Raw genomic sequence first — 12,888 nt, 5'->3', positions numbered from 1 at the left:
CATCGATGTCTTCAGAAGTGGGCATCAAAATTTAGCAAGATTCAATATCAGTATGTGCCAAGGATGCAAAATCAAATTGCAGATACTTTAGCAACCATGGCATCCATGATGGATGGGCCAAAAGAAGATGAAGCTAGACCGAGAATGTTAGAACAAAAAGAAAAACCAACTACTGTATGACAATAGAAGAAGATGAGGAAAAGAGTGGGGAAGGTGAATGGTATTCAGATATCCTACAATACCTTAAGGATGGAACATACCCACCATCTGCAGATAAGAATGACCAATTGACCATTCGGAGGTTGTCTACTAATTACATTATTTGTGGTAAAAGGCTTTACAGAAGATCATATGATGGAATTCATCTCCTTTGTGTAACCGCTAAGGAAGCACAACAAATAATTGAAGAGGTTCATAAGTCAAGTTATGGGCCACATATGAATGCACACATTCTATCAAGGAAGATAATGAGACAAGGCTATTACTGGACCATTATGGAAGCTGACTGTGCAGCTCATGTTCGAAAATGTCATCAATGCCAAGTCCATGGAGATCTGAAACATATGTCACCCATGCCACTACATACTATGACATCACTCTAGCCATTCTCTACATGGGGAATAGACATTATTGGGAAGATTCACCCAACAGCATCCAATGGCCATGAATTCATACTTGTAGTCATTGACTACTTTACTAAATGGGTAGAAGCTACTTCATACAAGGTTCTGAATTCAAAGAAGTTACTCAATTCATTCAGACCAATATCATCTGCAGATACGGGGTATATCATGAAATTATCACAGACAGTGGGTTGTACTTTAAAGGAGAAATAGAGAAGCTACTATGACAATTCTACATTCAGCACCGCAAGTCTTCACCTTACCGCCCTCAGCTATTGGGGCAATTGAGGCTGCTAATAAAAACATAGGGCGAATCTTGAAGAAGAGTACAAAGAACTACAAGGACTAGCACCTACAGTTGCCTTATGCACTTTGGGGATATAGAACGTCAATTCGATCATCCACAGGAACCACTCCTTACTCATTGGTGTATGGGATGGAAGCAGTCCTTCCTATTGAGATGGGTGTCCATTCCCTAAGGACAACACTGGAAAGTGAAATTCATGAAATAGATTGGTTGCAAAGCAGATACAATCAATTATGCATGTAGATGAGAAAAGACTCAAAGCCTTGTATCATATTCAAGGTTACCAAAGGAGGTTTAGGAAAGCTTTTGACAAGAATGTGAGAACCAGAGAGTTGAAGTTGGGGGATTTAGTGTTGAAGGAAATCCAAGCCCTGGTTCAAGATGCTAACGGGAAATTCAAACAAAACTGAGTAGGCCCATACATTATCAAACATATATACTTTGGTGGAGCAGTAAGATTGATGGGCTTAGATGCAAACCCTTTTATTAAGCCAACCAACATGGATCAATTGAAGAAATACCACATCTGAAGTGGTAGTCTGAAAGCGCCACATCTGAAGTGATTTGTTGTTTTCCTTCCTAGGTTTGACTAAAAACAAAAAAACAAAAAGAGATAGGTTGAAAACCCGAAAGGGCAATCTATGCAAAATGAGAGTTAAAAGAAAAGAACAAAAAGAAAAGAAAAGTGAGAGAGCTTGCTAGGTTGTTTATCATTGTCCTTTAAATAAATCCTATGAGTACAAACCAATGGACTAAGTCCTTTTATGCTAGCCATGTTCCTTCCTATGACACCCTTATGTTTACTCAAAACATTTAATAACTTACATTCTTGCAAGGAGTCAAGTTCTAAAGATATTACCATAGGAAAAGTCTCATTGTTTCCTAGAAAAGCATACTTGAGATCATTTGGCTAGGGTTTCAACTCCCATTTTGGTACTTGCTTACTAGATGGCAACAAATTTATCTCACAAGGTGGCAACTCCTCATATTTCAATTTCCAATTGCTTGCTTCCAATTCCTACGTAGATTCCAGAAGACAGTGAATGTGTACAATTTCATAATTCTCATCAAAATTAAAATCACATTAATTGACTAGACAAGCTTCTAATAGATCTGAAAAACATGTTTTGTTGAATTGTTCTTGAACAAGTGTTTTAATTAAGTCAACTTCATGCACATCCTCTTCATCCCTAGGTTGCTTACAAGTATTGAAAATATTAAGCTCAAGGGTCATATTCCCAAAAGATAATTTTAAGACTCCACTTCTAAAATTTATCAATGCATTAGAAGTTGCAAGAAATGGGCGTCCTAAAATCACAGATATTTGAGAATTAGCATTAGAAACAGGATGCATGTCCAAAATAATTAAGTCAACAGGAAAATAAAATTTGTCCACTTGAACCAAAACATCCTCAACAACACCCTTAGGAACAATCATAGATCGATTGGCAAGTTGTAAAATTATAGAAGTGGGTTTTAACTCGCCTAGACCTAATTGCTTATACACTAAATACGACAAAAGATTCACACTTGTCCCAAGATCAAGAAAAGCTTTCTCTATTTTTGAATTACCAATCACACATGAAATAGTGGGACAAGCTGGATCTTTAAACTTTGGAGGTCTATTGTTTTGAATGATTGCACTAACTTGTTCAGTTAAAAATGTCTTCTTATGTACATTAAGCTTATGCTTAACAGTGCACAAATCTTTCAAAAATTTAGCATATGATGGAATTTGCTTCATGGCATCCAAAAGAGGAATGTTCACTTTAACTTGCTTAAGCACTTCAAGGATTTCAAAATTTTGATTCACTTTTTGAGGGGAAATCAACCTTTGGGGAAAAGGAGCAGGGATAGGACATCTTTCAATTTCATTAGATTTAGGCTCGAGGACTTCATCACTACTCTTTATTTTGGAAGAATCATCATGTGTATTGCTTTTAGGAATATCTTTTTCAATGATTTTTCCACTATGAAGAGTAGTTACAGATTTAACTTAACTCCCTTTATTTTTAGAGGAACTACAATCATCAACACAAAATTGACCTTGGGGGTCTAGTTGTGGTTGAGATGGAAACTTACCATTTTCTATTGTGCTCATGAATGTGGTCAATTTAGTAGAGTGCTCCAAAGTCATTTATGGCTTGTGAGGTCTGATTATTAATGGTGGATTGAGTTTGCATGAATTGTTGCAAAGTGTCTGCAAGACTCTTCTTTGGAGGGGGATTACAAGGAATAAAATTTGAAGAACCATGTGTAGGAGGTGCAACCACATTATCATTCCTCCAACTAAAATTGGGGTGATTCCTCCACCTTGAATTGTATGTCTCTAAATAGGGGGAAGGGTATGATTTTTTCACCATGTTCATAGCATTTGCTTGATCATGCAACACCTCTTTAAAAGATGGAATTGTAGGGCATTCATTGGTAGGGTGTTCCGTGGTCTCACAAATTCTACATACTTCATCAATTTTAGGCAAAGTATTGATTCCATTGACCTTTCTTAATTCCATGGCTTCAAGTTTCCTAGTTAGCTAGCCACCCTAGCACTAAGGTCATCATCTTCCCTAAGTTGGTACTTACCACCCCTAGAGGGGTTGGTGGATGCTCTAGACCTATTTGAGGTATCAGTGGTATCCCAAGATTGGGCATTCTCAGCTAAGAGATCAAAATAATCAAAAGCCTCATTGGAATCTTTATTCAAAAACTCTCCATTGCATATCATCTCTACAAATTGGCACATCTTTGGAGTTAAACTTTCATAGAAAAAACTAATTATACACCAAGTTTCATAGCCATGATGTGGACAAGCATTAAGAAAATCTTTAAATCTTTCCCAACATTGATAAAATGTTTCATTATCTTTTTGTGAAAAATTCATTATTTGTCTTTTAAGTGCATTAGTCCTATGAATTGGAAAAAAGTTCTTTAAAAACTCAATTTGCATCTCTTGCTAAGTACCAATTGACCTAGGTCTCAAAGAATTAAGCCAAGTTTTTGCCTTGTCTTTAAGAGAAAAAGGAAACAACTTCAACCTAATGGTCTCTTCATTACATGATTGGTCATAGAAGGTAGAACATACCTCCTCAAATTCCTTAAAGTGTAGGTAAGGATTATAGAATCTAAGCCATGAAATTTAGGAAGTAATGAAGTCATACCGGGTTTAAAATTAAAATTATTTGCATTAGTTGGAAAAATGATGCATGATGGTGCACTACTCCTAGTAGGTTGCAAATAATCCCTGAGATTTCTAATGGGTTGATAAGCATGGAAGTTTTTATTATTTAAATTATTCTTATCACCATGATTACTCTCTAAGACCACCATGATATCAAGTGTGTGAGAATGTGTGAAAGAATCAGATAAATTGCCAAACAAATTATTAGACTCAATTCTAGACAAGCAATTATCACTATCACGACACCAAACACGCATTCAATAGTAAAGCAAGAAAGAAAAATAAAAAGAAAACAAATAACTTTAACAATACAAACAAGTAAAAAGAAAAGAAAAACTCTAAAGGAAAAATAAACTACTTAAAAAGAAAAGAGTTGGAGATATATTACCAAATATGTGAAGAAATTTAATGCCTAAAACCTCTCCAAACGAAGTGGAATGCTTCTCTAATCGCCTAATCCCTAGCAACAGCGCCAAAAAACTTGCTGCAACTTAAATAATGCTCCCAAGCGCAGGATTGTCGCGAAGTAATACCTTGGAAAGTCCAAGGTCGAATCCATAGGGAAAAGGGAATTCATTAGCAAACCGCAAGAGAATAAAACTAAAATAATAAAGCTTAACTGAAGAGATTTTTGATAGTTTAGTAAAGGTAATTTAAATTGAGAGAAAATAACAATATATTAAGGCGCTAAGGTTTAGGGATCCACACACAACACATCTATTGATAGTCTTAACAATATTTATTTTATAACTCAACTAGGATTCATACGAAGGATGATCTTAGTTGGATGATTTAACAATAAAAAAACAAGAATTAATTGTCTAAAGTAGTTTCATGCAATGGATTGATTTTAGGCAAAACAAAACTAGTGAATTAGTTCGCAGGGAATACTAAACATTTAACATGCCCAGAGTCTACGATAAATCAAAGGATTATACAGAACTGAACACTTTTCTAGATGAGTAAAAGAATCAAAAACATAAAAACATAAGCATTAAAACCAATAAATAATTGTTAAGAACATACCAATAAACGGTTGGGTTTCACCCCTTGCCTTAGCAAGGCTTCTAGCAAGCCATAACAAAAATAAAACTCTAAAAACTGTAAAGAAACTTTAAGAAAACCTAAATTATGTTCTACAGCTCTCTTCTGAATTTTTCCCTAAAGAGCCTTTAAATAGGTCAAGGAATCTTATTACAAGTTGAATTCCCATTTGGAGAAAATCCCAGGCTTTTAGGCTTCATTTAACTGACGTTTTTGGCCCATTTAACTTCAGAATTCGGACTTTTGGTAAACTAAAAAGTTATAGTCCTTTACGTTAGTTTTCTAGACCAACTTGAATCATCTCGATTGGACATCTGAGCCAAGAGTTATGTTTCAAATACTAACTGGTGCGCAAGCTGGAATCCTAATCCGAATTGGACTTGGATTTGGTGCAAATTTCCTTTGATTCCTTACTCCAATTGGACTTGAATTTAGTTGGGTTGGCCTTCTTTGACCTCATCATGGCCCTTGTAAAAGTAAAATCCATTAGATTTCTTCTTTACACAAATCCACTTATTTAATTTCAACATCCTACAAAAAAACAAATTCACGCATTAAAATTCAATTAAGCACAAAATTGATTATTTAGCATTATTCCAAAACCAACTATAAAATGCATGAATTAACTCAAAATAAGTATGATAATGATTTTCTAATAATGATATAAATATGGAAAATTAAGTTATTATCAGTAGTCATCTTGTGAAAGTGAACCTTGACAAAAGATTGGTCCACTCGATCAGCCATCTCCAATCCCAATAACATGTTCTGTACAGAAGTAGGATTTGTGTCCACAGTGTTGAATGGTCTTCTTCTTTTACCACTAGACATTCCTTGCTCATATTTGAATTTCCTCAGGAGTCTATCTCCCTTGTAAAAAGTCACCCTCTGCAACCCAACAAGGAAGGTGTGATTTGATCTTGGAGACCTTAGCAGAGGGGATGGGCACCTCCACATATAACAATCCCATTGAATTGAGGTACTGGATTTCTTGTCTAAGAATTTCACCTAGTCACTCTCAGTTTGGCACTAAGTTTTGATGACCACCCTCTAAGAAAACTGCTAGGCCCATAATTACCTGTTGTAGGCTCGGCAATCATGTCCAGTCACTCCATTAGCCATATTTGCAAAGTCAAAGGACTCCCTAAGAAGATCTGAGTCCCTCCACCATGAAATACAGTGTCCAGTCCTAAAAGAGTTTCTGCCAAGATTAAAGAAGCAGGATTATCACCATCCTTAATTTGATTCACAACACTTATGGCTCTAGCATCCACAAAGCCGCATCTTCCAAAGCAAAGAAAAAGTTTTCCCACCATGCATAAAGCCAAACTGAATTTTTTCTGCATATTGTCGGTCAATCCATAGGTGCGCTTGTCAATCAGCTGAGAGATAATGGCACAAAGATTCACCATATGACCTTCAATCATACTATCAGTAATGGAAGTAGGAAGATCGAGAGCATCAGACAAAGATTCCTTATGCCTGGGATCACAAGAAACCGCTACAGATTTTTTGCTTGGATCATAGCCCAGGATAGCAAAAAAATCTTCAATTGTCAAACAAAGTTCAACGGTCTTAAATTGAAACACATGATCTTCAGGATCCCAGAATTTCATAGTAGCATGAAGGAAGTACCACTTGATTTTCACATTCCTCAGAGCCTTTATTCCCTCTAATTTATAGGGTGTAAAATTGGTTTTGGTACTGAAATCAAAGCTACAAACCCATCTATTGATAGCATGAATTGTTGAATGAAAAAAATTATGATTGCTAGCCATGATGTCTTTTGCTTGTGATTATTATGTTTTACTAACCTTTATGAAAAGATTTGTCATAGGAGAATTCATTTATATAAGCTGCATCAATTCCTAATCAGGTTTGAAATAGGTTTCAGAGAGTTTGTAGCTGACTAGGAGAGTGTTTTATGGTCACCAACGAAGTAAAATTTTTTCAAAAAATGCAAAAACGCAAAACGTGCATTGGAAAAGTGTGAGGAGTCGGCCCAGCATGGTGTGAGCGTTGCAGCATGGCCAAGTGCCATTTGGCACTCCAAAAGTGCCGAACGGCACTCCAAAAGTGCCGAATGGCACTCCTTATGTGCCACGTGGCACCCACTCCAGCCATCGCACATCCATGCAATTTTGTGTTCTCGACCATTTTTTTTTTGATCGTTTGAAACTCAAAAAGATTTTTTTTGGTCAAACTAAGGCATTCTAACGTGTCTAACTCACTTGTTTTTTAAAAAATCATCACTTGCATCATTGTTTTCAAAATTAATCAAATCAAATTTTTTTAAGACTCATGGATTTATGTTCCAAACTAGGGGAATTCGCCCATGCCTCATTCATTTTCAAAGAATCAAAAAATCATCATCATCTTTTTTCTTCTTTTTTTTAAATCAACATAACCAAGATTTCCAAAAATCATGCATTCATTTTAAACTAGGGGCATTCGGCTCCACCTCATTCAAGTAAGTGCTGATTCCAATAGAGACAAGCAAGATAAGTTTAAATTAGTACTACAAGACCTCATCAGGTGAATTCTATATTTGTCTTAGTTAAAGTCTCTGCATGATCCAAGGGGCGAAGAGCTAAACATGGAAATTAATACAAAATTGTCTAAGGAACACTTCCTTTTGTTTTGCAAGAAAAATAAACACATAAATCAAACATCATTAGGACTCTGAGTCCACCTGCATGAGGATCTCCTTGAACCACCTCTAGAGGAGCCACCTTTAGTATTTCCTTCCCGACTTGTGAAAAAGCGAGGATCATACTGACAATTTTCAAGTTCGAGGCTTCTAATCCTTTCCTCTAAAGCTCTTCTGGTAGTGTCAACAATTTCTATTTGATGTGCTTAATAAGTTAGCAAAATCAGGTGTTAATTCCACTATCAAGCACAATTCAAGCCAAAGACACTCAGATAGCAACATAGCATACCCAACTCGCATCATTGAGCACATATTGGGAGGATTTAGTGCGAGCCAATGACTGCAAGCCTCCAATCATCTGCATGCTCTCCTCAACAAGATCCACATCAACCTAAAGCACAAATTTTCCAGATCAAGAGTCATCAGATTAAGAACCACTCATCAAGCTAAGAAGAAATAAGGACAAAGAACTGAACATTGAAGAACATACCGGATCGAGCCAAGGAACATTTAGTACGTGCTCTGGCCTAGTCAAAGGCATGGAACTATACGTTTCATCAGGATTCATCACATCACACTACCATGCCGGAAAATGAGGATAAGTCTCCTTGAAGGAACTAGAAGAGCTACCAGTATGGTGAAGAAAGGGAATTTCTTCCTCTTCCTCTCCCCCTTCCTCTCCTTTAGAAGGTGGATGCTAAAAATACAACATGCAAGTGTTGTTACCAAGTAGAAATATGGAAAAGGAATTTGCAAGAACAAAAATTTGACTTTAGAAGGGAAGAAAAATAACGTTTTGCCAACCAAGCAACCTTGCAGATGAAGTCGAATGAATTCATAATAATTCCCTTCTACTCCTGCAACAACATAGCCATCATGGGCCCGAGCAATCTCTTCATCAGCTAGAAAGTCAAGCAACCGAATAGTGTGACAATGAGGAGTTGGAATTGTGGTAGGAGGATACTCATGTTGAACTTGGGGCAACACTTGATCACCAAGATACCAATACTTTTCCATGCCTACATTCAAACAACATTTGGCAGCCATTCAGTTCTAAAGCCCTCTCACACTCTGGATACCCCTCACATGCAGCCCAAGGATTTAAATCCATCTGAAAAGTCACAAAGGAATCCAGAATGAGAAGAAACTGAACCACAGCCAAGTGCCAAAGATTCCAAAAGAAAGAGGAGGAAAAACTCACATCATCAGCAATCAAATTATCAATCACCAAGCACCAAATTTCCAAAGAATGCCTAGAAGGTGTAGGCAAATGATGTTTGGGTAACCAATGAAGAAATCTAGTAAAAATGCCAGCAACTTCTTCCTGGATTTTAGGACCAACCTCAAAGTACTCGTACATCCAGACCAGGAAAATTCACAACACCATTACCACATATCCAAAATAACTTTCCAAAACCCACGTAGCCGAAATAATTTTCTGAAACTTACACATAGCCAAAATAAATACCAAACCTCACCTGCCATACAAATGGAGCCCCACCCAAGCTTGATAGGCTCCACCTGGAAAGTTGGGTCATGAAATGCATCAGAGTAGCATAGGCCATGCTGCTCCAGTCATAATTCCGGATTTGTTCAATTTTTCTCAAGCTCCTCAAGTAGTGTAGATTCACAGTACTGCCTAAATCCGAACACAAGAAAGTCCCAATAAAAAGAAGCATGAACATACGAGCACCCTTTGCCACAGTCTCACATTGGGGAATAGCCAAGACAAAGGAATATTGCTACTTCTCATTCTAGAAGGTACTACACCTAGAAGTTTCTCAAGTTCAGTTGAAGTAAGGGAATCATTGACAAGAATTCTTTCACCACCCAACCTTAGACTAGTGATAACAAAAAAGTCATAAGGTGTCAACATTACCTCCCTAATGCCTAGAAAATAGAAGGTGTAGGTAGTGTCCTAGAAACACTCTGCCAAGGCAAGAAGTAACTAAAGATCTTTGTATTCATGTGTCCCCTGATTTAACAAAGTTTTGAAGAAAGTGCCAAAGCCTACTTCATTGATGATGTTTTTGATGCTAGGAGACAATGTTGCCCATGCACTTTTTAACATTTGGAGACTACCTTGACTCTTGAGGCTTTGCAACACAAAAGTTCAGCTCATCAATTTCCATGACCAAAACCCACATAACCAAAATTTCCATACCTGAAAAAATATTCTCACAACCAATGCCCCACCACCACAAAAAAATCAACGCCCTACCAAAATTTCACCACAATCAAAATTTTCACATATCCATACACAACTACCAAATTTTTCCATAGCCATGCAAAAAAATTCCTACATGTCCGAAAAAATTCCCACAAGTTCATGCCCATGCACAAATAAATCCTCATATAGCCAAAATCATAACCACAAAATTTTCCAAGCACCAACATCACATACCCAACAAAATTTTTCCACAATCGAAATTTTACTGCAATAAATTTTTTTCCCATGCACATACCCACAAAATTTACCATGTCCATAAAAAAAAGTTTACACATACCAATAAACTTATCCCACATACATCATGAACATATTCACATAGCATAACACAAATTTTTCACAATTCCAATACTCCCAAAATCCAAATCAAAATTCATCCAACAACATCACAATCTACCTACATTGTCAAAATTCCATAAGCCACCAACATTGTCCAAATTGCACCATGATAAAAAATAATAATAACACTTCAAGAATGCTCCAAAGCCAACATTTCCAAACATGATCAATCACACAATGCCCCAAAATTTCAAAATAACCAAATGACAATATCTCACCACAAAACATTCAATGAAACATGCAACAACATTTTTCCAAGAAAGGAAACCAAAGTGTAAGTTTTTAGACCCCTTAAAACACAATTGGATTAACCTAGTAAATTAGTCAAGTGATTACTTAGTCCAAATTTCAGATCTAGGTTAACATAATCATATAATCATATCAATGTAAAGTGCGGAATATAAAGAACACAAAGATATGATGACCTAGGAAACCAAACCAATGAAAACCTGGGGAGGATTTAACCTAGTTATCTTCAAGGCAAACCAGAATCCACTATGACAGAATCGAAGTTTTATAATAGGACTTAGACCACTAACATCCTATTGCTACCCACCAGTAGAAACTTATTGACACGACCACGTGCAAGCTCTGAGACCACAGACTCCTTCTTTCTTGGATTCTCCAACAAATACAAGCACACCCGCTTGTGTTTCTTTAAGTTCTTTAATGCAGCAACTGAATCAATTACCAAGTTCTTGACATAGTCTTGAATCTTGGAAACCCTAAGTATGTGTGAAGGTAATCACCTCTTGATCTCACAAAAGATTCACACACACAGCATAATGGACCACCAAAAACGTGGCTAGGGTTTTCCCTTTTATACTTGAGACAAAACATAAAACCCTACACGTCATATGGGCTTGGGCTAAGTTGGAAGAATTCTGCAGAAAAACATTCTGCCCATGTCTCGATTGATCAAGTCTAATTCTCGATCGATCGAGCCAGACAGAATTGTACAGTAAATTATGCAGTAACTCGATTCCAACTTTACATAAAACGTATATACTTTGAGCAAATCTAAACAAGTCTAAAACCTGTTTTGATCATGGTTTGCCAACAATACAAATTAGAGTTCTAATACACTAGTTCCTAATCCTTAGAACTGAACAAACTCCCCCTTTGGCAATCCGTGACAAAACATAAAGCTAAACAAAAATTGCTCAAAGTTTACATAAAAACAGCCCAATATACAAACATAGCCCAACACAACAAATTCAACCTAACTACTATCTATCAGTTGTAAGTGTAGATAACAGCATGACTGAATCAACCTGTATATTTCCTGAAACACTCAACAAATGCATAAACGTATGTGGAAAATACAAGTAAAACAAAAATAACTTCTTGATTTCACATAACACACAATAAAGATATATATCATGAATAACTCATAAATATAAATCAAAAAGCAATGTGAAACAAGAAACATATACCAATCAATGTATCTCCCCCTATCATGAAAAAAAAACAAAACAAAACAAAAATACATCATGAGCCAAAAAAAATGTTAATACACAATGAAGCATCTACAAGCTCCACAAATACAAAAATCTCACCCTAACTACAAAAATCCTATACAAGTGTACTCCCTCTTTTTGTGACGGAATGCCAAAGGGCAATCACAAATCATCAAAAGGAGGTGACAAAGACAATCATCTCAATTGCTCTAGATCCGCTCACAAAGCACGAAGCTCATCAAGCATGTCCACCAAAATCTGTCCATGAGCCGCCTGAACGGTCATGACAGTCTCCAACATACGTCGAATATCTGAATCATCCGAGGTAGGAGGTGGAGGAACAGCAGCAGCAACAGCATCATCATCAGCATGATCAATGGGCTCCTTAGCAGTAGCATTACCTGTAGAAGAGGGAGGAAGAGGTGCAACACCGGAAGGTTCTACCCTAGGACGTTTAAAGCTAGCTTTCAAATGAGCAGCCCTCTGCCTAAGAAAACTGGCACCTATGGGAGCAACACTATGAACAGGCTCAGACGTAGGAAACTCAAATAAACCGAGATGCAAAAGAATCCAGTGAATAAAGATGGGGAAGAACAAAGAATGAGCAGTAGAACTACTCCTATGCACCTCAATCAAGGAACGAATAAAAAGATGAGGAAAGCTAATAGGAGCATCAGTAACCAGGGCATACAAAAATGCACAACCTCCAAAGGAATGGTGTGCAGATGAGTGATAGGCCAAAAAGAATGACAAGCAATCCGAAAGAAAAGATAATGAATCAGAGTGAGCTCAGGAGTGGTGATCCGAGGATCAGAACCCCACTAGATAGAAGACCCAGTGATATAAGACATGATGTCATCCAAGGGAGGAGACTCATCATATGGGTAGGCAGGATCATGGACCACTGGTACCCCAAGGGCATCAGCCACTACCGAAGGGGTAATGGTGTACCCTACACCCCGTGCCTAACTCCTTACGAGAGTGTTGGCATCATAGGAGTGGACAAAGAGGTTCGAATAGAACTCTCTAATCAAGGCAGCCGGAGGTGGATGTGAAATAT

General features: G+C 37.1%; 1 non-coding gene and 1 pseudogene across 1 annotated transcript; one reads left to right on the top strand and one right to left on the bottom strand.

The window, feature by feature from the left end:
* Window positions 1-688: 688 nt before the first annotated feature.
* On the bottom strand, window positions 689-3,655 carry LOC126691270 (uncharacterized; annotated as a pseudogene).
* Window positions 3,656-3,722: 67 nt separating this feature from the next.
* On the top strand, window positions 3,723-3,829 carry LOC126693830 (small nucleolar RNA R71). Its single transcript, XR_007645546.1, has one exon. It is a non-coding gene; the product is annotated as a small nucleolar RNA R71 (small nucleolar RNA).
* The last annotated feature ends 9,059 nt before the right edge of the window (window positions 3,830-12,888 follow it).

Source organism: Quercus robur, chromosome 7, assembly GCF_932294415.1.
Source record: "Quercus robur chromosome 7, dhQueRobu3.1, whole genome shotgun sequence".
Lineage (NCBI taxonomy): Eukaryota > Viridiplantae > Streptophyta > Magnoliopsida > Fagales > Fagaceae > Quercus > Quercus robur.
This window is presented reverse-complemented; position numbering and strand designations above follow the sequence as displayed.